At 43.1% G+C, this 27,158-nt stretch overlaps 1 protein-coding gene across 13 annotated transcripts in view; it reads right to left on the bottom strand.

Moving 5' to 3' along the window:
* tncb (tenascin Cb) overlaps positions 1–24,293 on the bottom strand; it is a 151,612-nt gene extending 127,319 nt beyond the window's left edge. For 3 of the 13 annotated variants that reach the window (XM_072240662.1, XM_072240663.1, XM_072240664.1), the window contains exon 1: positions 23,957–24,277. The gene's annotated coding sequence lies outside the window, so the exon portion shown is untranslated. Of the gene's footprint in view, positions 1–23,956 lie in introns of all 13 variants that reach the window. The other 10 variants (XM_072240651.1, XM_072240652.1, XM_072240658.1 and 7 more) reach the window with 8 other exon arrangements.
* Between the last annotated feature and the right edge of the window lie 2,865 nt (positions 24,294–27,158).

Here is a 27,158-nt window from a genome sequence, read left to right as displayed (position 1 = left end):
ACAGAGTGAGAAAAGGAGAGTGAGAGAAAGTTGTGAACAATCTATGTTCTGTACCTATTCTGGTAGAACAATCTATATTCCGTAACTATTCTGGTATCTGTCCCCCACTTTTCCTTCGCTACATCGATGACTGCATTGGCACTGCTTCCTGCACGCATGCTGAGCTCGTTGACTTTATTAACTTTGCCTCCAACTTTCACCCTGCCCTCAAGTTTACCTGGTCCATTTCCAACACCTCCCTCCCCTTTCCAGATCTTTCTGTCTCTATCTCTGGAGACAGCTTATCTACTGATATCTACTATAAGCCTACTGACTCTCACAGCTATCTGGACTATTCCTCTTCTCACCCTGTCTCTTGCAAAAATGCCATCCCCTTCTCGCAATTCCTCCGTCTCCGCCGCATCTGCTCTCAGGATGAGGCTTTTCATTCCAGGACGAGGGAGATGTCCTCCTTTTTTAAAGAAAGGGGCTTCCCTTCCTCCACCATCAACTCTGCTCTCAAACGCATCTCCCCCATTTCATGCACATCTGCTCTCACTCCATCCTCCCGCCACCCCACTAGGAATAGGGTTCCCCTGGTCCTCACCTACCACCCCACCAGCCTCCGGGTCCAACATATTATTCTCCGTAACTTCCGCCACATCCAACGGGATCCCACCACTAAGCACATCTTTCCCTCCCCCCTTCTCTCTGCTTTCCGCAGGGATCGCTCCCTAAGTGACTCCCTCGTCCATTCATCCCCCCCATCGCTCCCCACTGATCTCCCTCCTGGCACTTATCCTTGTAAGCGGAACAAGTGCTACACATGCCCTTACACTTCCTCCCTTACCAACATTCAGGGCCCCAAACAGTCCTTCCTAGTGAGGCGACACTTCACCTGTGAGTCGGCTGGAGTGATATACTGCGTCCGGTGCTCCCGATGTGACCTTCCATATATTTGCGAGACCCGACGCAGACTGGGAGACCGCTTTGCTGAACACCTACACTCTGTCCGCCAGAGAAAGCAGGATCTCCCAGTGGCCACACATTTTAATTCCACATCCCATTCCCATTCTGACATGTCTATCCACGGCCTCCTCCACTGTAAAGATGAAGCCACACTCAGGTTGGAGGAACAACACCTTATATCCCGTCTGGGTAGCCTCCAACCTGATGGCATGAACATCGACTTCTCTAACTTCCGCTAATGCCCCACCTCCCCCTCGTACCCCATCCATTATTTATTTTTATACACACATTCTTTCTCTCACTCTCCTTTTTCTCCCTCTGTCCCTCTGACTATACCCCTTGCCCATCCACTGGGTTCCCCGCCTCCCTTGTCTTTCTCCCTGGGCCTCCTGTCCCATGATCCTCTCATATCCCCTTTGCCTATCACCTGTCCAGCTCTTGGCTCCATCCCTCCCCCTCCTGTCTTCTCCTATCATTTTGGATCCCCCTCCCACGTTCAAATCTCTTACTAACTCTTCCTTCAGTTAGTCCTGACGAAGGGTCTCAACCTGAAACGTCGACTGTGCCTCTTCCTAGAGATGCTGCCTGGCCTGCTGCGTTCACCAGCAACTTTGATGTGTGGAGGTTTGTAAAACTTGCGTTTCGTTTAACATTAATTAACCCTTGATATGTTTAAATTTTCTAATGCCATCCTTGAACACTGCTGTGGAATCATCCAGTACCTTTCTTAATTTGCTTTCAGTTGACTCTGTCGCAGGGAATGTGGCATGCAAATGGTGGATGGATTGCCAGTCAAGCTCACAATTTCCACAGGAATTATCTTTTCTCCAATATAAGTTCTTAGTTGGATACCTGTGGGCTTCACTTTAGTATCTTTGAATTACCACTCAAACACATTTTGTGCAATGAGCAAAACAGCCAAACCGGTGTCCAATTCCAATTTAATTAATTTGCTTTTTCACTTCTGGTGTAAGCTATATTGCTTGTCTATTGTTAGTTTTCACAATGTAAATCTCAAGGCTACTCAGTCCTGTGTCACTCTCATCATTATCAGACTTTTCCTGAAGATTAGTGCTCTTTTTGAAACTGCAACTTTACTTTTTAATTTTTTTCTCTTCCCTACGCAGTCCATTTATTTTTGTCTGCCTGGTGTGGTCTTTGTACTGGTCCTACTTCATTGCATTTGCTTCTCCGCAGGTTTTGCCTTTAAACCTGCGTTGGTCTGGTGTATATGAGCCTTTGCCACAACAGTAACACAATTTCTTTTGCCAGACAGGTTTCTGCTTAGACATTGCAATTCTGCTCATGCCTATTTTCATTTCTGACTGCAGCTTAATTGTATCCCTGTTTGCCTTTTCCATTGATACAGCAGTTTCAACTGCTCTTTTAAATGTGAGTTGTGCTTCACTTAGGAGCCATTTTTAATGCTTTCTTGTAAGATTGTACAAACTAAATGATCTCTCGGTGTATCACTAATCCCATCACTGAAGTGACAATGCTCCAACAACGTCTTTACTTCAGCCACATAGACTGACATGGATTTCAATTTGATTCTGCAGTCTAAGGTGTTTTGCAATCAACAATGGTTTTGGTTCTAAATGTTCCTGCATTACTCTTATGATATCAGCAAAGCTGATTTCAGCCAGTTTGGTTGGAGCAGACAAACTTCTAAGCATACTGTATGCTCTTCTACTCAATGCACTCAGCAAAACAGGCACTCATTTCTCATTGGCTATTTCATTTGCTTCAAAATTTTGCTCAGTTCACTCAATATACATCAGTCAGTTATCTTTTGTGCAATTGAACATCTCTATCTTTCTGATGTAGCCATCCATTTCTGCTTTTTATTATTATTATTATTATTATTATCATCATCATCATTATCTTTATCATCCTCATCATCATATCTGGTACTCACTGTTTATGAATCCATGAATTCTGTCCATTTTCTGCTTTAATAAAAAAGACCATCTCTCTCCTCTCGCAAAGAACACGTGCTGTGCTTTTTTTAAAACTCAAACGTCTCGCTGCACCTCACCAGGTAGGTATGTCTTGAATTTGTTTTAAAACTTACCCATTGCCACTGTTAGATTTTTGTAACTTCAAAATTAATCAAAAGGAAAGCACATATTACTGATATATATTAACTAAACAACAATGTACATTGTTTACCTTTTGAGCTTCACATGAGCAAAGAATTTGATCACACCCTGGTGTATGTGACAATGAACTAATCTGAACCTGGATCTGATGGACAACACATAGGAAGGATATTGAGGTAGATGCTATGCAGGTGGCTACAGGGCGATTCAGAATCAGAATCGGAATTAGATTTAATATCACTGACATCTACTGTAATTTTTTGGTTTTGTAGCAGCAATACAGAGCAAGACATAAAATTACAATAAGTTACAGAGGTAAGTAAATAGTGCAAAAGATGCATAAAGAAGTAGTGTTCATGGGAAGTGCATCAAGTAGAAAGTTAAAGTTTTCAAAGCTAATAAAAAGTTTCTAAGCAATACCTTCTCCAAACAGATAGACGCCTCAAAGTATTGCAGACTCTGCTGACTACATCGTTACATTGGAAATCAGATGCGATCACAACATTTCCAAGAAAACTTTCACCCTGCAGCAATATTTAACCAAGCAATCCTAAACTCAGAAATTGCTGTGTCCATTTGCTGCTCACATTAACATTCATCATGGTCAACACACATTTTATTAACCACAATAAACAGCAGGTTGTCTCCAGAATGTTTGTTCTGTTTTAAATTGCAACATATTTTTGGTTTATGGATCAACTATCAACCTAAATGAATGGTTGGCAACTGCTTCCTTGACAATGGCAATCTGTGCCTGGTTGTACAGTATGGAGATGAAAGAGGGACAGTCGATGATAACAAATTCTTTAAACTTCATTCTTTGCCCAAAGCTACAGAGATGTGAACCAGAAGATCCAGCCAGATGCTTATGCATCACAGTAAATATCAGGACAGTTACTCATTAGATAGGGCCAGCCCGAACATAAAAAAGTACAGCACAAGACCAGGTTCTTTGGCCCACAATGTTCTGCTGAACTAATTAAACTGTTATTTAAACACCTAACTAAACTAATTCCTTCTGCCAAAAAAAAGTCCCTATCCCTCCAGTCTCTGCACATTTGCATGTCTGTTTAAGAACCTCCTAAATGCCTCTGTTGCATTTGCCTATGCTACCACCCCGACAGCTCATTCCATACACCCACCACTCTCTGTGTAAAGATTGCTAACTATTGTTGCTAACTAACTTGCCAGCTAGCAATTGTGTGTGTTAATAATTTAAAAGAAGGGAAATGTTGAAAAAAAAGAATTCGAGCTATTCTCAGTCTTTATCATTCTCTCAATAACTTCATACAACTTGATTTCACTAGGATCTCAGTGAAGCCTTTCTGTTTGAATGTTAGAGTCTTCTCTTCTTGCAGCAGATGTATGATAAGAATCCTAAGACGTTGCTCAGTCCACAACATTCTTAAAGTTGGGTGTAGGGAGGACATTTTCCCCCTGAGGAGTCTAAACCTAAGGAGGCATTGTTTGAGAGTAAGGGGGAGGCCATTCAGGACTGGCATGAGGAGAAATATCTTCAGATAAAGTCTTAGAATTAAAGAGTCACACAGTATGGAGACAGACCCTCTAAACTACCTTGTCCATACTGACCAAGCTGTCTATTTATTCTATTCCAATTGCCCACATTTGGCCCCATATATCTCTAAACCTTACCTATCCACATGCCTGTCCAACTCTCTTTTAAATTTTGTTATTGCACTTCATTCCATACAGTCACTACCTTTTGCAGGACCAAAAGGTCAATCTTCTACACTCCAATAAAAAAAAGTCCAGCCTCTTCCTAGAACACAGGCCCTTAAGTCCTGGCAATGTTCTCATAACTTTCAGACATGAAGGCTTGAAAGTTTTAGACAGAGTGGATGTGCACAGGGTTTTTCCAATAGTAGAGAGTCCAGGGCCTGAGGACACAGCCTTAGAATAGAAGGATATCCCTTTAGAACAGAGATGAGGAGGATTGTTTTTAGCCCGAGGTGGTGAATCTGTGGAATTCCTTGCCACAGATGGTCATGTCATTTAGTATATTTAAAGTGGAGGTTGATATGTATTTAATTAGTAATGGCATCAAAGGTTATGGTGGAAAGGCAGGAGAATGGGGTTCAAATGGAAAAAAAAATCAGCCATGATCTAATGTTGAAGCAGACCTGATGGGCCGAATAGCCAAATTCCATTCCTTTGTTTTGTGTTCGTCACACATTTCTCTTCCTACAAATGATCAAGCTAGGGTTTCTCACGAGTTGCAGGTGTGGTAATTGACTCCCTGGCACTGTTCATTGGTTTCCTGAGCACTCTTAAAACCCTTTGACCTTAAACTTCATTTCTTCATTCTTACTCAGTCTTTGTGACAGTTTGTAACCAAGCTAATGGTTTAGCAAAGCTAGACAGGATTAGAGTTCTGTGTGCAAGCCCAGTTCCAGGAATTTGCCCATTACAGGTCAGGACGCTAAACAGATCCTTCTCACAATTTATTCAACTTCCATTCAGGGACCTCAGAGAGAAACGTGTGCCCATGATTTCCAAGTAGGAGCTTTGACAGGCAAGGCTCCAATTCAAAATGTTCCAGCCAGGCAAGAGCAACATATTGAAAACACTGAGGTGTGCAGAAACTAACATTATCAGCTTTCAAGTATGCCAATGTACAAATGTTTGTACTTCACAGGAGAATTATCACTCAGCTACCACATAAAGAGAAGTTGGAGCAGAACATGGAGTCACAGAGAGAAACAGCGTGTCAATACTTATCATCAAGTCCCATCTAATCCCATTCACCGGAATTTAGTCCATTGTCTGCTATTTTAAAAATGCAAACAACAGGAATTCTGCAGATGCTGGAAATACAAGCAACACACATCAAAGTTGCTGGTGAACGCAGCAGGCCAGGCAGCATCTCTAGGAAGAGGTACAGTCGACGTTTCAGGCCGAGACCCATCGTCAGGACTAACTGAAGGAAGAGCTAGTAAGAGATTTGAAAGTGGGAGGGGGAGGAGGAGATCCAAAATGATAGGAGAAGACAGGAGGGGGAGGGATGGAGCCAAGAGCTGGACAGGTGATTGGCAAAAGGGATATGAGAGGATCATGGGACAGGAGGCCTAGGAAGAAAGAAAAGGGGGAGGGGGGAACCCAGAGGATGGGCAAGGGGTATAGTCAGAGGGACAGAGGGAGAAAAAGGAGAGAGAGAGAGAAAGAATGTGTGTATAAAAATAAATAACGGATGGGGTACGAGGGGGAGATGGGGCATTAGCGGAAGGTAGAGAAGTCGATGTTCATGCCATCAGTTTGGAGGCTACCCAGACGGAATATAAGGTGTTGTTCCTCCAACCTGTGTGTGGCTTCATCTTTATAGTAGAGGAGGCCGTGGATAGACATGTCAGAATGGGAATGGGATGTGGAATTAAAATGTGTGGCCACTGGGAGATCCTGCTTTCTCTGACGGACAGAGCGTAGGTGTTCAGCAAAACGATCTCACAGTCTGCGTCGGGTCTCGCCAATATATAGAAGGCCACATCGGGAGCACCGGACTCAGTATATCACCCCAGCCGACTCACAGGTGAAGTGTCGCCTCACCTGGAAGGACTGTCTGGGGCCCTGAATGGTGGTAAGGGAGGAAGTGTAAGGGCATGTGTAGCATTTGTTCCGCTTACAAGGATAAGTGCCAGGAGGGAGATCAGTGGGGAGGGATGGGGGGGACGAATGGACAAGGGAGTTGCATAGGGAGCGATCCTTGCAGAAAGCAGAGGTGGGGAGGGAAAGATGTGCTTAGTGGTGGGATCCTGTTGGAGGTGGCGAAAGTTATGGAGAATTATATGTTGGACCCAGAGGCTGGTGGGGTGGTAGGTGAGGACCACGGGAACCCTATTCCTAGTGGGGTGGCGGGAGGATGGAGTGAGAGCAGATGTGCGTGAAACGGGGGAGATGCGTTTGAGAGCAGAGTTGATGATGGAGAAAGGGAAGCCCCTTTCTTTAAAAAAGGAGGACATCTCCCTCGTCCTGGAATGAAAAGCTTCATCCTGAGAGCAGATGTGGCGGAGATGGAGGAATTGCGAGAAGGGGATGGCATTTTTGCAAGAGATAGGGTGAGAAGAGGAATAGTCCAGATAGCTGTGAGAGTCAGTAGGCTTATAGTAGACATCAGTAGATAAGCTGTCTCCAGAGATAGAGACAGAAAGATCTAGAAAGGGGAGGGTGCTATGTCTTGGCAATTCAATTAATTATCCAGGTGAGGGCCTTTTCCCCCACCACCCACTTAGGCAGTGTGTTCCAGATTATATTTCTTCCTCAGATCCCCTGTCAACCCCTCACCCCTCAACTTCATCCTAAACTCTCTGTTCTTGGACACCTCTGCCATGGGGAAAAGTTCTTAGTATGTATTCTATCTATGTTGCTCATAATTCTGTACACCTCTACTCTCCCTCAGTCCCTCTGCTCCAAGGAAAACAGACCTCGTTTCTCTCCAAAACTGAAACACTCTATCCCAGGCAACATCTTGGTGAACCTCCCCTGCACTCTCTCCATTGCAGTCATATCCTTCCTACGGTGCAATGACCAGAACTCCACACCAAGGTCAAGTACAAGTATAACTGATTGTCTTTCAACTATAGACACGTATACTGCCAAATGAAACAATGATCCTCTGGACCGAGGTGCACAACACAGTAGGTATACCTCACACACAACACAGGTGCACAATACACGACATAGCATTTACACAGATAACACATAAAGTAATATTACCACAAATAAAGTAACAAAAATAAGTTTCATTTATGATACAAGTTAAAAAGTAAAGAGTATAATGTTTCTAGTGCTTCATGTGTGATGAGACCTGGGTGATGGCAGAGAGTTCAGTTGTCTTATGGCCTGGGGGAAGAAGCTGTTTCCCTTCCTAACAATTCTTGTCATAATGATTTGGTACCTCCTGATGGTAAGGGTGGAGGGGGTGTTCAAAGACATTATTGTTGGATGGATGGGAGGGATCATTAAGGGCACTGTGTACACAGCACTCCAGATAAATATCTCTGATATTTAGAAGAGAGATCCCAATGATCCTCTCAGCAGTTTTTGCAATCCTTTGTAGGGACTTGTGCTTAGATACCTTGCAGTTCCTATACCAGACAGTGAAGTAGCTGGTCAGGACATTCTCGATGGCACTCCCGTAAAATGGGGTGGGGCCTTGCTCACCTCAATCTCCTCAGGAAGTGGAGACGCTGCTGTGCTTTCTTGACCAAAGAGGTGATGAGGTGAGGGACCAGGTGAGATTGTCTGCAATGGCATTCCGAGAAACTTTGTGCTCCTAATTCCCTCCATGGAAGAGCTGTTTATGTGCAGTGAAGCTGGGAAGGGGGAAAGATGCCCCCTTCCTTACCGGTCCTGAATAAGGGTCTCAGCCTGAAACGTCAACTGACCTGCTGAGTTCCTCCAGCATTTTGTGTGTGTTGCTCTGTATTTCCAGCATCTGCGGAATGACTTGTGTTTATGAAATAGTATAATATTTAACTCACAGAAAGTGAGGCCATGTGGAGCGCAATGAAATAGCATAAAATTTAACAGACAGGCAATTACGTCTACAGCCAGGGAAGTGAATTTTGAATTCTAACATGGTGCCCAACTAAAAAGTGAATTAGGTACATTTATTCAGGTGTAATTAGTCCACTCATCCTCACTCCGCACTGAATCTCTCTGCAGAAGTTGGGAAGGATTTGGAGGGCACAGGCTGTTTTCTTATGGATCCAGGAAGTAAATGAACAATCAAGTGGCCAGGTAAAGTCAGGCACCAAGAAATCAAATCCAACTGGCCAAAAGTCACCCCGAGTGCAAAGGGAACCTGATGTGTGACCTCCGCCAGTGTATATCTTCTGAATAAGGACTGTGTGTTGATTTTACCAAGAATTTTTATTTTACTGAGATACAGCATGGAATAGGTCAATCCAGCCCTTCTGCTGCAATCCAGTCCCCCAGTTTAATCCTGGCCTAATCACAGGACAATTTACAATGACCAATTGACCTACCAACCGGAGGAAACCCACGCGGTCACAGGGAGAGCGTACAAACTCCTTACAGACAGCGGCAGGAATTGAACCCGGGTCACTGGTACTGTAAAGTGTTGTCCTAACCCCTACGCTACCGTGCCACCCAGCTCTGCAAGTAAAAGTGTTATGAAGCTAATTAAAGGTAATTTGTAATTTACCACATATTGTGGCTCTGTTTCTTAACCCTAAAAACTGTAAGATAAGTGAGGCTGGTGATTTATAACCCGCTTTATTTTACTGAAGTGCCTGCCATTGTATTCTATGGGTGATTGGAGAAGCCAGTCTAGTGTAGACAGCAGAAGGTGTTTATCCTCAGGTGAAACTAGTAACACTGAACTCAAGATGCAGACTTGAAGTTTGGACAATTACTTACAACCCAATCCTTTCTGATGCTGTTTAAGGAAATTCCCTCTTGCTGCCTTACGTAGCTTTTAACCTTGTTATGTAACATTTCTCTGTCGCACAGACTAGCCTGTCACCATTTTGTTGGAATAAGTATTGTCTCTATATCATGATTGCCATAAAATTCAATTTGCATTTATTTATACAAGTTATCTCATCTTAAAAATGATTCTATTTATTTCTTGACTTGATTTTACCATCAAACTAATCATTAAAAATTCCAGAAGGTCTTTGCTGGCAGGTACTTTACATTACTTAGGAAATCACTTATGAAGTTTTTGACTTTTCCATCCTACCTCACAAGCACAAAATTATCAGCTGAGTACATATAGAAATTGTTATCTCGGTGTGAGCTATTCAAGGCAGACAGCTGCTTCTACTTAGAGCTCTTCAATTAGTTATACATCACTGTCTAATTAACTCCTGCAAAATATACACTGAGATATCAATTATGTCAAATCTAATGGGCTTCTCCAACATCGTTAATTTCAATATGTATCCGGAAACTAAAATCTGCTCAATTTTACCTTTTCTGGGTAAGAATATATGACGATGCAGAGATGGAATTGTCAAGCCAATTATCTTCATAGCTGGATTTCAGGCATGTGTTCTTTCAATCGTAAACTATTCATTTTAAAATGGTGCCCCTCCTTTCAGGAAGGATTCTAGACTCATGTGAATATAGCAAATATTAATTCAAACAAGAACCAGTCTTCAGTTCTGAATGTGGATTGTAAATTGCAAGGAGTAAATTGAAGTTAAATGCACATGCTTGCACTTCCTATGGAGCACAGGGTGTCCACAAACTAAAACTTAGTGGTAGGGATCCCTGGCATTAAAAAAATGGTTGGGAACTCCTGGACTAAAAGACATGGTTTGCAAAATAGTGACCAGGAGACGTTTACATATCCATCAGCCAAACTTTAAGGCAATGGGATTGTGTTAATTGGCTTACATCAAACCAGACAACGTGGCTAAGTTACTTGTCCTATTGTGACTTGAGTTCAAGCTGGTAGATTGGTTTAAGTCTATCACTTAGCATATTAAACATGGTCATAATCAATATCTGATCTATTGTGCACTCAGAGAGTTACCTTGCACAGACAATACTCTTTTAGACATCTAGCTCTCTCCCTTGAAAGACTTTTAGAATATCTATGTCAATTAGTTTGCCCCAGCAGGGGTGTCAACCCAAAATATTGAAGTAAACGATGTCATTGTAACTATTGAAGTTGTATTCAATCACTTGCTGTTACCCTTGAACGTAAAGGTATAAAATGTGATGTACCTTTGAGTTTGTGAGACTCTGCTGAGAGTATCTCCACAAGAATTAGTGCTTGCTGTGATGAATAAAGACTTCTGTATCACCAGCTTCTATGTCACTCCATTGACTTTGCTTACAGTCACAACATTTTAGACTGGTTCTTCTTTGAATTAATACTTGTTATATCCACATAATACAGAATGCTCCCTAAAACACCCCATCAGCAACACTTTTGTACAAGATGAACACTTCTGGTGATATATCAGAAGCAGCAAAAAACTCTGCCCTGTGTTGCAGGGTAACTATCAAAACAGAATGCATCAAGTTCTGTGAATAATGCCCTGATCCTAGTTAAAATTTGCAAAAACCTTCAAACTATTATGCAGAGAAATTCTTTCACATTTTAAAGATATAATTAAAGATAATTGCAGTGTGTAAGACATTACCTTTGCTTCAAGCAAATAGCACAGTTTAGTCACTGACTCATGGGGGCTCATAAAATAATCCAAAACAGATGTCCACCTCTTCATCTGTAGACAACTAATGAAAACCAAAAGAAATCTTCTACAAAGCGTCAGCATGACTATTAACCTACATACAAAAATTTACACCTCAAAAGACATGGCTTATTGTCTGCCAAATGTTCATTGATGGAAAAGGGGTTACTCTCAATTTATAGGCTTAAAATTTTAATTTATTGATAACCAACAGGCTGGCATGAATATGGAAAGATGTTGACAGTCACCACTTTCTACAGTGAGTTGACCTCTTTTCAATATTTCTACTGAAAGATTAGAACCACATGTGTTCTTAAGTACCTGGAATTGTATACAGTATTGGTATTCATTTATACAGTCAATGGAGGGGAGGCTGGTTTGTGTGATGGACTTGGCCACACACAACTCTCTCCTCTTGGGTAGAGCACTTGCTACATACAAAGCTGGAAAGGGTGCTTTCTATGGTGCAACTTTGCGTCAGGGTTTGAGAGCAACATTACTTTCAGCTTTTAATGTGTTTTTATTCCCCCAAGTCAGTGGTTCCTCAATTAATGTATCTTCTCAACTCATTGGTCCTACTTGTACCTCTGGGACAGATGTAAAGCTCTTTCTTACATTATTTAGTAAAGAGTAGAAGAGTTCTCCTTATTGTTATTAATATTAATTGAGTGGTAAATATCTTGATATGTCCTGAATATTTCAGTAGGGTCAGTTTGATATAGGCCTTTATTTAAAATTAAGCACCATGATATTTATTGTGACGTGACAGGAGATTGAATTAATTGCTAACATGGCATTATATAGTGAGCATCGTGTTGTTAATGCTACTTGAGACCTTAAACTAGACTATTGAATCAAGCCATCAAACTGTTATTTTTATAAAGAAACATCAGTTAGCACAACACTGTTTATGAATGAATACTCTGTCTAACCAGATTACAATGCACATTCCTGTTTTAACTACAGACATATTGGCTTCCTGTTTTAAATTCAGACTGACGGTGCTTCCACTGGTTTCTCTGAAGTTAACTTTAATTGACTTTATTTCTTGCCAACTGCCCTCTTTCATCTGGTGTTAAAAAGTCAGTGTAATGTTGTAGTTGCCAATTATTAAGCTAAATCTTTTGAAGGTGAAAGCTGGCCTGAAGGATTGCTCGAAGATGATGTGAGGTGCACCTGCTTCCTTTGCACTGTCAATTTTCCTTTTGGTTTCTTAATTTCTCCAAAGCTGTCGTATCAAATATCAGCTAAGACAGCGAAGTATTACAGCACAGATTCAGGTCATCCATCCTGACAAGTCCATGCAGGAATTCATCCTTCAGATGGGCCTTCTCCCGCCTCTCTTCAACAAAACACACTGGGACAGAACCTGCTGGGAATCACCGACAGTTCTTCACTGGGTTGCCAGCATTTAACCCCACACTAAGAGACAAGATGTCAGGGATTCCTGAACAATTGCCAAAGTTTCAAACTTGCCAGTTGTACACAGCAATATTCAGCTGTCTTCCAGCAATGCTTTCTCCAAAGAACACAGATCTACTGCAGTTCCTCCCTAATCCACTGTGGTTATGTCGAGGAATGTGCCCGTTAAACCACTGCAGGGACATTCTCTTTAACTGGAAATGATTGACTGCAATTGAGAACAGAAGTATATAGTAAAATACAGTTACTTTGTATTAAATTGAGTTTGCTTTTGTTTTCAATTGCTTACAGGTACATTAAACAACTTTAAAAATATTTAATAACATTTAACCCTTGTACTTATAGACTCAGAATCACACAGCATAGAAACAGGTCCTTTGGGTCAATTGGTCCATGCCAATCAACAGTCCCACCTATGCTAGACTGATTTGCCCACATTTGGCCAACATTCCTCTAAACCAGGGGTTCTCAACTTTTTTTATGCTATGGACCAATACCATTAAGCAAGAGGTCCATGGACTCCAGGTTGGGAACTTCTGCTCTAAACCTTCCCTATCCATGTACCTATCCACGGTCTATTAAATATTGTTAATCTACCTGCCTTTAACTACTTCCTCTCATATTTTATTCCATATACTTACCACCCCCTGAGTGAAAAGGTTGCCCCTCAGGCTCCTATTAAAACTCTCTGCTCTCACCCTAAACCTGTACCTTTTGGTTCTTGATTCCCCAACAATGGGGAAAAGACTGTGTGCATTCACCCAATGTCACCCATGATTTTATAAACTTCCATAAGATCACATCTCAGTATCCTACATTCAAAGTTCCAGTCTGTTGAGCCTCTCTCTATAACTCAGTCCCTCCTAGTTTAATTATTTTTTAATACTTAGTGGATATTGCTGGATGACAGGAACACTGAAATCCTTGAGAAGGTTAACAGCTTGCAAAACTTTGGGCCATGGGTGTGTTGCCCTTCAAAACTGCTTCCTGTTACTTTGTTGTGAGGGTGATGTGTGTTCGTTCTGGTTTACTCAGGTGACAGCGTCACTTTCTGCCTTTGGTCCTGCTACCCCTTTAGAGTCAATGATGTTTACCTACAAGCCAACATTGGCAGAGGTGTAAATGGCAAATCAATAGCTCAGGTGTGTGCCAGCTGCTATCCTAGTCAGTTCACTACTGGCAGCAAGCTCTGGCCCAAAAACTTAATACTTCTCTTACTTCTTGTTTCATCAGCTCGATTAGATTCCTTTTTCAGCATCTAAACCTTTTCTCAGTTACCCTGTGTTTGTAAATTCCTCATTCTAGCCATTTCCTGGGTGAAGTGGCTTCTCCTAAATCCCCCTAACATACTCACTAATGATCATCATATGTTTAAGACTCCAAGTCTGACCTCACTTGTAAGTGCCTTCAGTATGAGCACACTGTCAAATATTTTTTGACCATCCCTCAGACCCTTCTAGAGGTTTCTTTCATAGCTGTAAAACTTCTTTGACTTTTCATCAGAAAACTCGGAACACAGTTTTGAGCATGTGGGGCAAAGAGTGGTCTAACCAGGGTCTTGTAAAGTTTAGTTTAACATCGCTGTTCTGTAGTGATGTCTTTAAGGAAACAAGCTCACATGCTTTGCTTGTTCTGTTTACGTGCGCATCAGTCTTTATTACATCGGGGAAAGTGTATTATGGCCCTGGTTTCTTTCTGACCTGATGTTATCAACATTATCCCCCAAGTAAAATGATACCATTATGCCCAGTGGTACATTTGATGGTGATCTTGTGATTTTTCTACCCAATCACCTCTGGGCTGTACCCTCCAGATATCTGGTCCTGCCTCTCAGTTTTTTTGCACTACCTTACTTTCCATTTTCTACTTTCTATTTATGATTTATAATTTAAATTTTTAATATTTACTATCGATTTGTACTCCGGGAGTGGGAAGTGCAGAATCAAATATTGCTGTGATGATTGTACGTTCTAGTATCAATTGTTTGGCGACAATAAAGTATAAAGTATAAAGTATGTCCTCTGTCCCATCTGGACTAAGTGACCTTATTTTTCCTATTAAAGTCAAAGTGTTGTAGAGTACTACAACTCTACAGGCCCTTCATCCTGTCTAGTCCATTTCCACCTGATCTTCTGCCTAGTCCTATTTACTTGCACCTGGACTATATCCCTCCTACCCATGTACCGATCAAAACTTCTCTTAAACTTTACCACACTCACACCACTCACTGAGTGAAGTTTCCCCTTAAATATCTTACATTTCACCCTAGACCTATGGCCCCTAGTTCTAGTCTACATGCATTCATTATATCTGTACCCCTCTTAATTTGTATGCCTCTATAAAATTTCACTTCATTCTCCTGCACGCCAGGAAATAAAGTCCTGAGCTATTCAACCTTTCCTCATATCCCAGGTCCTCAAGTCCCAGCAACATCCTTGTAAATTTTCTCTGCATTCTTTCAGTTATGTTGATATCTTTCCTGTAGGTGGATGACCAGAACTGCACCCCATAATCCGAATTATTTTTCTGATTTGATGGAGATAGACGTGAAAGCACAGAGGAACATCTGGAGAAATTTCTGAAATGCCCGTACGCTGCTGTCGTTACTGTGTGGCCGGGAATCTTGCGGAAGGTAGGCCTCAAAATCCCCGGCCTCGCCTGCTTTTGGCGACTGAGAAAGAGGTCGAATCGCTCGGACAGAGATGGCGCTCAGTACACGGTGTCGGAGAGCTGATCAGAGCTCGAAGCTTTCGGATGACTCAGAGTTGGATTGTGGTCAGCATGGCAGGGAGAGTCTTTCTTCCCTCTCCCATCTGGGTGAGATGTGGAACATTTGAGAAACTTTGAACTTTACTGTGCTCACGAACTTTCTTCGTCAAGTTATGGTATTGTGCACTGTTGTAACTATAAGTATAATTATGTGGTTTTGTCAGTTATTTTCAGTCTTGGTCTGTCCTGTGTTTTTGTGATATCACACCGGAGGAAATAATGCATCATTTCTTAATGCATGCATTAGTAAATAGCAATAAAAGGGGACTACGTGACTAGAATCTAAATTAGTCCCTACCAATGTCCTACACAACTTCAAAATAACGTTCCAACTCCTCTACTCAGTACTTCGATTTACGAAGGCCAATGTGCTAAAGCTGTCCTTATGGTCCTATCTACCTGTGACGTGACACCACTTTCAAGGAATTATGGATCTGTAATCCAGATTCCTCTGTTCTGCCACACTCCTCATTGCCCTGCTGTTCACTGTGGAAGCCCCACCCTGGTTTGTTCTCCCAAAGTGGAACACCTCACACCAACCTTGTGATTTATTTTGAACTTCATTTTTCATTTATTGCCCATTCCAAAGTTCTTGTTGCCATCAGCTTTTTTTGTTTGTGAACGAAATCCCCACATTCAGGGTCAGAGGCAAATGGTGTGATTTTGCTTGATCAGAAGCAGAGGCAAAGGAGCGATGCTGGGAGCTGCAAGATTATATAACTTAGCTGTATATTGGTTAAATTTGCTAAACCACCCGAGAGCCCATGACTTTGTTCCGTTAGAAATCTAACAGAAGTGGAAAAAGAAAAACAGCTTAGTGCACAACCACGTCAGCTCTGTTTAGTTGGACGTTGCAGGTATTAAATACAAACAGATGGCAAAAAGGACGTTCTCCTATGGCTACATTTTAAATATTTAATGGGAATCCAGGGTCAAATTTCCTTTCATGCAGATCTTGGAATAAATTCTTCGCTGCTACAATAGCTGCACTGATTCTTCAGTGGGAGTTCAATGGGTTTGAAGATGCTGAAATTAAAAGTAATGTTTGACAGAACTAAACCATTTTTTCCTTCACCAGAGATGGTTTATTCAGTGATTTATAGTGTTGCAGGAAAAGAGTATTTCATAAAACACACTGTTTATGGTTTCAAATGATGACATGATCACCTCTCTCAAGAATGCTCTCAAGCCATGGTCACAGAAATTCCTCACTGTAATCATAGATATCATGTGCTCTTTCTCCATGGACACACGGACACAGGTGTAAGCCTGGAAGGGAGTCGGGCAACCAGCTCGAGCAGAACTCTTGACTGCCCACTTCCTGGATCCATGAATGGGCACCTTGGCCAGGCCCAGGAACGAGCCAAACAGGAGATTCCTCCCTGCCCCCTCACAATTGATGACCAAGGTTTAGGATCTTGTGGAGATGCAGCCAGAACTTGAGGGCCTTCAGATACACAGAAAAAGGCTGCAACCTCTCACACTCCATTTATACATGGTACACTGTCTCCTCCCAGCCACACAAGCAACAGTTGTTTGGGAAGTCCATGACTGATCTAATAATCTGTTGCACCGTAGCGCTTTCCATCCCAGGTCCCAAATATAAAGGAGGGAGAGAACAGAACTGTACTGCACACTTCTTACCAAAGTCACATAAATCAGAATTACTATTCTAATCAGAAAGCTGCCAAGGGATCAGTTGCAAGTAACACTGCCATCAATGTCTGAGTCAGGCATCTATCTGGCTGAAATAAAGGTGCCATACACCAGCGGCAGCTCAGTGGTTCCTGACGGATTTCCTCCTCTTAATTTGAGCCTGACCTCTAATATCTGATTGGTATCGTTTAATCATTCTGCTTTGTTCTTACAATTACTTGTGTGATATATTGGACAAATAATCAATTCTTTCTTACAGTTTCTAAAATAGTCTAGGGTTTATTTGGCATAAGGTAACCTCCACCCTGTTTCATACTTCCACGCAAAAGCAGTAAATGGACTAACGCTTCAAATTTCCATTTGCTTTGCAATTAATCGGTTGATTCCATCTTGGTGGGTGGTATAAATGACACAGCTATACAGACATGGCTGTGAAGGGATCACTGTACGTTCCTCAGGGAGGGAGCCCACCCTTCATTCGACCACTATCTATTACAGAACCTTACTAGGTCAAAGGTGATGGGCAGTACACACAGTTTGCTGTCGAGAGAGTAATTAGAAACCAGATTTCTTTTTCAGACGGACTCACGGAACAGATTTTTTTCCAAGTTAGAAATGCCAAAAAGTCTTTGATACAAGTCTGAGCTGTTCACTAAATCTTGAAAACAGTTGAATCTGCATACAATCTACTTGACCATAAGGAAAATATGGGATCGTTGTACCTGTCTTGTGTGTGGCGGGAGGGGAGGTGTGGAACAAGGGGCTGAGAGGCAAATTACTTTTAGTGTGAGCTGTTGGAGGCCTGATTCTACTGGTTAACCTCTCCTTGTGCTATTCTCTGTTTCACTATCTCAGGACAACTCTTGGGGTCAGTGTGAAAGTTCATTTAACTCACTGATACAGCAAGTCAGCAAAAAAAATTCTAATTATTGGAAAACAGAAATTCCTCTGGCTTGATCCAACTCTTTGCTTCCATGAAAGTGATTTTTCTTCTGTTGCTTTTCTTCCCATTTTAATTTAATTTCTGTATAATCTAACTTTTGTCAGAAAAAAAATCTGTGCTTGTAGCCCACTGAGTACTGCTTTAATTCAGCAACAGTTCCCCTTAGCAATTGGAGGAAACAAAGCGTGAGCAATGAACAAAATGCTGGAGACAAAATACCTGGTTATTTGACCATCACATTTGCCCTATTCTTCAAAGCTTCCAGAACATCAGAATGTTTATTGTGGAAAGTTCACTTCTCAGGTGAGAAATAAGGTTGATGCTCATTCCATGCCACTACGTTGATGAGAGGATGTTGATGTAGGCTTTTGGGTGATGGCCAAGAAAAACTGTTGTTCTCCTTCTCTGTCAATAGCCTTCACCTGAGTTGACCACATTGGAGAGTTGGAGTGCTAACAGCCATGAATTTCTATTTTCTCAGTTATCCAAAGGTAAATGGGAAGACTAGGTGTCTTCCTTGCCAAAGGAACAGGAGTAGAGGTATAGAAAAGAGGCAGGAAGCGTATGTTAGGAAATATGAATACATTGTAGCTTCGGACAGAGCACTCAACATATCTAGCATAAGCAGTAAATCACTTGTATATTCTGCTCCAACAAGGAAGCTCTATTTAATTGATTAGGTCTAATGCTAAGACAGGCTGCTTCATTCAAAGCTTTTCATGTATTAACGTGTCCTTTCCGTTCTCAAACTAGTCCTCCCATGAACATTTCATCCAAAGTGTCCAGCCTTTTGTAATACAGACTTTGAAACTCATCTGAATCAGATGGGACCACAAAGTGTGAGAGGGCACACATCAGCCTTTTAAAAACCCTGCAAAAGAAAAGGTGAGCTTCCTTTCTGGTGACAGACCCTCACAATGCATACTTGCAGACATCTAAATAGGAGTAAATTGTTCCAAGAATGAAACTGATATATTAATATTTCACCATTTCCTGGCATTTTGGGCTGTGGACAGTAGACTTCCAGACAAATGGAAAAAAATGGAATTCTGACCATTTTGGTACAGGGGATTAAAGGCATGCATGAGATCTTGAATTAAGTCAGGCTCCCAGTCAAAGCTGCCAAGTAAGATCTACTCAGAATTCTGGCTTGAGCTCATACTTTCCTACAACTGTGGAACAAGCAATCTCTCTGTCCTTGGTACTGTATGCAATGAATGCAGCCATTTCTTTTATAATGCTTTACTTAAAATGGCCCCTTTTTTATTGTTGCAATTAAGTCCTTTGGTTTTTTATGTCCCCTCTGATTATTACACATTAATGTTAATTTATGACGATTGCAAGTTTACATCTCCCATCAATTATTTGTTTCCTGATGAGCTCACGCTACATTAATTGAACAAATTCTAAAGCTAATACAGCTGGCAGCATAGATATAACATTCATCAGGACTGGTGTTATGAATTGCATTCATGAATCTTAATGCTGATCTTGCTGACAGTCTGTGGAGAAAAGCATCTGAAAAAGCAGACCCTCTTCTACCCAGACAAATAACGAACAGGAAGTCCACAACTTGCATGGTCTCCTAGATTTGGCAAACCGTCCAGATCTGGAAATGCCTCACTGGTTCTTCATCATAACTGGGTCTAAACCTTCGAACATCGGACGAAATTACTGTGGGTGTACCTTCATGAAAAGGACTCATTCGGTTCGCAGACCCATCTCAACACCACCTTCTCTGGGACAGACAGAGACTTCAATACATGTCAGATCCTGAAAAGTAATTACTAAACTAGACACAGTAGATACCAATGATTTGACGTCTTTGCTGAGATATAGATAGTATTTGTCTCCATTTTTACTTATTGCTCCTTATGTTAGGTATCCTTTACGACTTAACTCAATAATCCTGCAATGCTTGTGCCAAGACCATGTTTCCTTAAACAACAGACTTTCTTAGTGATTTTCACCGGCAGTAAAATAGAAGGACGAGGAGTGTGAGCACATACCACCATTGAGTCTTGGGTTGAGACCATTGCTCTATCAGCTGGCATGCTGTTAGATTTAATTTCTTCCTGGTTACTACTCCTTCCCAGCTCTGTAACCTGTTTCTGCTTTGCAACTGTGCAAGAACTTAGTGCTACCCCCTACCCCCCCAGCTTTGACACCCCTCAGAACCCCTGCCGTTGGCCGTACTTTCATCTGCCAAGACCTGAGGACCTGGAATGTTGGTCCTATGTCTTGCAAGTCTTTTTCTTTCTTAATGGAGATCTATTGCAAAGGTTTCTCAGAATCAGAATCCAGATCAGGTTTATCATCACCAATAGAACAATGACATGAAATTTGTTGCTTTGTGGAAGCAAAACTGTGCAAAGACATAAAATTGGTATAAAGTACAAAATAAATGTTTCCATAAAGGGAGTGGTGTGGCAGTGCTCACAGGTGTCATCACAACATCTCATTACATTAAATGCAAGTTGGTTTGGTTGAAGTAAATCGAGTTTCCCAGCAGTTGCCATATCAGGCTTGCTTCTCTCTCCTTCACCACAGGGGTCATGTTAAAACCCTTGCATGCTGATAACAGAATGGAATATCATGAATGAGGGCACACACGCCACCGCCCTCTTCCACCACATCACTTCTGCAACGATTAATGTGAATAACTAGAAGCTACAATGTAATGGAGATTCTCAGCAGGTCGGGTAGCTCCTGTGCACAGAAACGGAGACGACACGAGAAACTGCAGGTACTGAATCTCCAGCAACATTCAGAGGGAGGAATACTGTGGATCATGGCATATCAGTTTTGACGCAGGGTTTGGGCGTGAAACGATGGTGGTTACTTGCCCCTCCACAGATGCTGTTCGAGTCACTGAGTTGCTCCAGCACACCCGTTTGTTGAAACAGACATAATGTTTAACAGCTAGTTCCCCCAAAGCATCCTCTTCCCTCCCTTAGCTGGCTGTGAGTCTTGCTCAGCACCACACAATGCTGGAGGTTCTCAGCAGGCCAGGCAGCATCTATGGAAAAGAGTACAGTTGACGTTTCGGGCCAAGACCCTTCATCGGGACAGACACATGAAATGCTGGACCGATGAAGGTTCTTGGCCCGAAACGTCAACTGTACTCTTTTCCATAGATGCTGCCTGGCCTGCTGAGTACCTCCAGCATTTTGTGTGCGTTGCTTCTACTTCCAGCACCAGCAGATTTTCCCTTGTTAGTGGGTGTTGGTCAGCTGGTCTGTATTGGTCTCCTCTCTCTCACAGGCATTCCCTCTGTTCTATTCACCCCTCCTCTCTGCAAAGAAAGCATCCCTCTTTCCTATTGACTCTCTCTTCCTGTTCTGAGCAGTGATGGGCCTGAGATATTTATACTATTTCTTCACCTTACCCCCTCAGACACTGCCTGCCCCGCTGAGTATTTCCAGTACTTTCAATTTTTATTTCAGATTTCCAACATCTGCAGCTTTTTATGTGGGGTGGGAGTCTGTATGTAATTCTACTCATTGGGATAGAATGAGCTCACTCCCTCTGGACACTTGAAACGGGGGTGGGGGTGGTGTTGGTGGAGGGGATTATTACTAAAATTCAAACACGGTGAGGAAGGTTAGAGTGGGTGAACAAAACCAAGCAGACCGGCCAGAGATGAACGCGTCGCTGGAGGCGCAGGCACCGATTCTAAATTGCCCACCGCATATCCGATACACGTGCCTGCCATGTTGATAGAGGATGTAGACAAGGCGCCGCGTTCATGCCATTGTCAAGATATAATCCGAACACCGGTCACACAGCAACACTCCAACTATACAATTGAATCAATCGGACAAGGGGAAATAGGGGCAATTCAGTCACAGCCTACCCCGTTGCGTTGGCACCCCAAGCGAAAATCAGGAATGTTGTATGCCCGGGAAGTATGTGCTCTTCAGCGCTCCTCTCACGGGATAACTTACCGGGCTACCGCAGTTCAGGGAACCATTATCAGTCAATTTGAAAAAGTTGGGCTGTGATAAACTCCTTTGGCTATGCAGGGTTTTTAAAAAATCAAAATAACCCAAAGTATCAGGCTTATCAGGCTTTAAAATTAGATCAAACCAGGGAGCAAGCAGCGTATTTTCCCACAGGCATGCTAACACCATAAACAGCGCAAAAGGATGCAAATCAAACAAAGCCGGGCGGGTTGTCTGCGCCGAGGGCTGGATTCTGACATCTGTTACCCTTTCAAAGGGTCCTTTAAAATCTGGTTGCGAGGCAGGCTTTTCGCACTCCCAATTCGAAAAGAAGGCTTGCTTCTAATGTGAAAGTTCAAGATTTAAGTAAAAATCCGCGCAATTTAGTGCACCGGGAAGGATGCACTGTAGTTTCAAAGCAGCAGACACTGTAAAGGGTTTACACACACAAAATGCTGGAGGAACCTGGCAGGTCAGGCTATGGAAATGAATAAACAGTCGACGTTTCGGACAGAGAATATTGGTGCAGTATTTCCCCCCTTTCTCTCTCGGCTGGGCTTCATCACCTTCAGATCATTGAAAGAGGCAGGTGAGCAGAGTTGTCTGACGAATGGGGAGGGGGTCAACCGCCCCACCCTGCCTCTTGTATTGCGGCTTTCTCGCCGGTGCCCCTGGACTGACACGACCACAGGTTCCCTGTGAAACAGGGGGTTCCGCGGACACCTTGCTCAATGGTATTGGTCCCTGGCATAAAAAAAACATTGGGAACCCGAGCAAAAGCAACCGGCTTGGCAGGGATCCGACGGCTCCGGGGCGTGAAACAGAAAGCGAGAGAGCAAACCTGTCCAGCAGCGGGGCAGGAATCATTGCGGAGGGGCGGGCGCAGGCAGGACAATTAGAAAAACCAAATTAAAGTAAAATAAAGCGATGAAATGATATCTGGTGGTCTGGTGGTTTGGTCTCTCCCGGCTAAACTCACACAGATCAGTCGCTCAAGGCATCAGTCTCGTCGCGCAGAGAGGCAGACGCTGTAGGAGAGCGACTGTGTGTGAGAATGAGTGCGTGAGAGAGGGGTGTGAGTGAGAATGTGTGTGTGTGTGAATGTGTGTGTGTGTGTGAAAGGATCAGAGCCAATGGGTGCCTGCCACCTCGGCCTCAGTAAAGGGAACGTGAACAAAATCTGAAGAGACAGAATTGATCCCCAATCCCGGGATGTGCCCTCTGGCAGGGAGAAGGTCGGGGAGAAGGTCATGAAACTAGTGAACTGTCAGCCTGAGCACTTCAGGCTTCGGTGGAAAGAGTCGGAACAGAGTTCAGTGCCGGACTCCTCGCAGAGGGCAGCCAGGTTGGCGTTTCTGTCTCAGCATCCCCGGCCAGCCGTGCAGCAGGGAGCCAATGATCCAGTGCTGTGGCTGTTTCCACAGCAGTGGTCCGAAAGCCGGGTCCCTCCTGACGCGGGCTCACTGCCGTGCAATAAATCGGTCCGCCCGCCGGCCAGCCAAGCAGGCGAGAAAGAGAAGCAATCCACTTCAGCAGGGTGAGTCGCCTGGTAGTAGCAACTGTTTCAGCACAGCAGCTTTCTAAACTGTCAGATCGAGTCACTCATTTGAGGAGGCTCGGCTGTAGCCACAAAGTCTTCATGTGCTGAAGGCAATACCGAGCGAAATACGCAGGTGCCTTGCATAAACTCTCCCCGTTTTGTATTAATGGAAAGATTCCTCATAAATTCTGCGTGCTCCACCCTCCATCTCCACAATGACCACACCAGAGGAAAGACTTACAATTCAATACGAGGGGGGAGAAAAGACAAAAAATTTCCTCTTCAGCAATTCCTGCACCGTCAGCATTACTCCGGGTCTCTCACCAGGGACTGCGCGCGTTTAAAGCAAGGTACCACGCTGATTAAAATCAGAGATTTCAAATCACAATTAAATAACCAGCACAGATACTGAACTTCGGAGCAGTTTAAGAGAAATTCTTCCTTACCTTAAGTTGTGCTGGGTGCAAGTCATTCAGCCTCTACAGCGAGCAGACTTAAATAATTCAATCCCTTTGCCTTTTAAAAACTTGTCCTTCTCGCTCTGAGCTGCAGACTTGTGCTTGCATTGAAGATAGAACTTGCACCGCCGGGACGCGTGTAGGTGCTCAGCAACAAAGCTGCAACCCCCACCTTTCTAATATAGAAACTGCGGAGTGTGGATAGTCAGCCAAGCCAGCACCCTCTCCGTTTATATAGTATCTCTGAAAGCAATGAACTTTGGCATCTTCTCAGTAATAAGATGCCTTTAGGCTGACTGTAGAAGTGATGAATTAAAGCTGCAGCCACACAGTTTTTTTGGAAGATTGTTTTAACATACCATTTATGGTGAACCACAAAGGTTCCTACTGCTACATCCCTCCCCTCTTCCCAGCCTCCTCCCCACCGCCCCCTTCCCAGGCACACCGCCCGACCCACCAGTGACTCAGCTCAAAGGAAGAATTCTCATTCCTCCTGAAAGTTCCAAGACCAATCGATTCCGAGGTGGTCGGCTATCTGATCACAAAAGGGACTCTCAACTCAGGAACGGTTTTAATAGGAGCCGGCTCCTGCAGCACATGGCTAACTTCACGTTTCTTTTTGTTAAAGCTGTTATTACTGAGTATTGGGTATACCGTCAGCAAGGTGTTCAGGCAGGAGACAAGAGGGAAAGTGAGTGACCTGGCAACCCTTACCGCTTGCCCTCGAATGAACTATCGAATGACTGCCCAAGGGCTTTAACACCTTGGTGACCATTGCTGGGGCTCGCTGCGCTCTCACGCTGCACACCTTACGTACAAAGGTGACAGACTGCAAACGTTCAGCATTACATTTGATACTCAGTTAAAGCAGTATTTTTAACAGCCAGTTGTTGTTATGGGGAGACACACCGCGTGGAAACTCCTCGGCACATTGAATACCTGGGTAACTGGGTTTAAACCAAATAACAGCGACAACGTTTGTTTGGCGCACCACCCTTACGCATCTTTTCATGAGAACAGTGCGCAGACACAGTAGAATGGAAAACGATAACAGAATGCGAAAAGAATGTGACACTTACAGAGAAAGTACAGTGCCGGCAGGCAGCAAGATGCAAGGTCATAACGAAGTAGATTATGAGGTTAAATGTCCTTTTTATTGTACTAAGCGATCATTCAATAGTCCATAACAGCGAGATAGTCTCCTTGAGTCTGGTGGTATGCGCTCTCAGGCGTTTGTATCTTCTGTCTCATGGTGGGGTGGGGGGACAAGGGTGGGTGTTATTTTTTATTATGTTCGCCGCTTTACTGAGACAGTGACAACTATAGCCAGAATCCATTGAGGGGAGGATGCTTTCCGTGATGTGCGGGGCTGTGTCCGCAACTCTACAGTTTCTTGCAGTCACGGACAGAGCAATTCCCGTACCAAGCTGTGATGTATACCGATAGGATCCTTTCTATGGTGCATCGATTTAAAAAAAAACTATTGATGGTCGAAAGGGGCGTGCTGAATTTCTTTAGCCTCCTGAGGAGCAACCATTTACAATAACCTATTTTGTGCTCTCCCCCTCAAGGCTCACCAACTCTCCTCGATTCTCTCACTCACCTACATACTGAGGGCTTTGCAATGACCACCTAACGTGCCAAATGCAAGCCTTTGTGATCTGGGAGAAGCCAGGACAGGCACAAACGCCACAGGGAGCAGGTACGAATAGCACCTGAGGTCAGGGCTGAAATCCAGCGCTGCCAGACAGCTGCTTTACTGACTATGCCAATCTGCCGTTTTAGCACATGGTTGGTCAGCAGCTAAAGGGCACCATTCTTTGTATGGCATAGGTTAAGAGAGGTTAAGACAAATCTCTAATGCAAATAAAAATGACACATATTCTCAGTTTTTTGACACTATGGAAACTTTCTTCAGAGCAAGTTAATATCCCGGCGGTGATTCTCGCAGATTCCAATGCGCTGAGGCTTTTATCTATTCAAACATTTTTACAATGACGACTAAGTAAAGCTTTTGCAATACTCCGCTTCAAAAATGTTCTAATTATTGCAGGTCGACGATTTGGGGGTGTTTATTTTAGAAACTGCAACCGTTGCTATGTGAAAAACAGTTAAGCATTCCAGATGTTTCTGTGCGAGCTGTTGACAACTGATCCCAGTTATGATCGAGATAATGAAACTGAACTGAGAAGTTGAGTATTTTAGGTGAGATATCGGTGAGCGTGTGTTCTCAGCTTCATTAATGCAAGAGGAAGCATTCCCTTGGTCAGTACGCACTACTGGCAACAGTATTCCAGGGAATTTCCTAGTGATTTCAATGGCAGGCACATCAATGTCATCGACCTAGAAGGAGAACTTCCTCTGGGAAGTCTGCACCAAAAATAAAGATATATTAGCAAATATATTTCAAAACTTGAGTTAATTCTGTTGACAGCTGGTTTCCTTGGGTATTGACAAACTTTTGAAATTCTTTTGTGCTTTCTGTTTTTACAAAGATCAAAGTTCACAAAGTTTACTATTAATGTATGTACAGTATACCACAGGCAGCCTCAAAACAAAGGCAGGCAGCCTCAAAACAAAGAAACAAAATAGAACCCACAAGAAAAAGAACACACAACAAAGAGCAACAAAGAGCACTCATTCTTGCAGGCAGCCTCAAAACAAAGAAACAAAATAGAACCCACAAGAAAAAGAACACACAACAAAGAGCAACAAAGAGCACTCATTCTTGCAGGCAGCCTCAAAACAAAGAAACAAAATAGAACCCACAAGAAAAAGAACACACAACAAAGAGCACCAAACACCCAATGTGCTTAAAAAAAAAGAACAAACCGTGCAAAAAAAGAAAGTGAACAAATAACACACAGAAGCTGAACTGCAACATACTATCTGGGTGTCTCATTCACATTCACAGAATCTCATGTCTACTCCTCTAACTATGGAATCCCCTATCACTACTGCAATTCTCTTCTCCACCTTTCCTTTTGAGCCACAGCAACAGACTCAGTGCCAGAGACCTGGTGGCTGTGGCTCCACCACCACCCCCCAACCCCGATTGTTCATCCCCCCCCCTCAATAATATCCATATACCTATTATTGAGGGGAATGACCACAGAGGTACTCTGCACTGGCTGGCCATTTCCTTTCTCTCTCCTGTCACCCGGACCTGTCCTGCAACTTAGGCATAACT

The sequence above is a fragment of the Mobula birostris genome, chromosome 22 (genome assembly GCF_030028105.1).
Source record: "Mobula birostris isolate sMobBir1 chromosome 22, sMobBir1.hap1, whole genome shotgun sequence".
Taxonomy (NCBI): domain Eukaryota; kingdom Metazoa; phylum Chordata; class Chondrichthyes; order Myliobatiformes; family Myliobatidae; genus Mobula; species Mobula birostris.
Note: the sequence above shows the minus strand (reverse complement) of the source record. Positions and strands in the feature narration are given on the sequence as shown.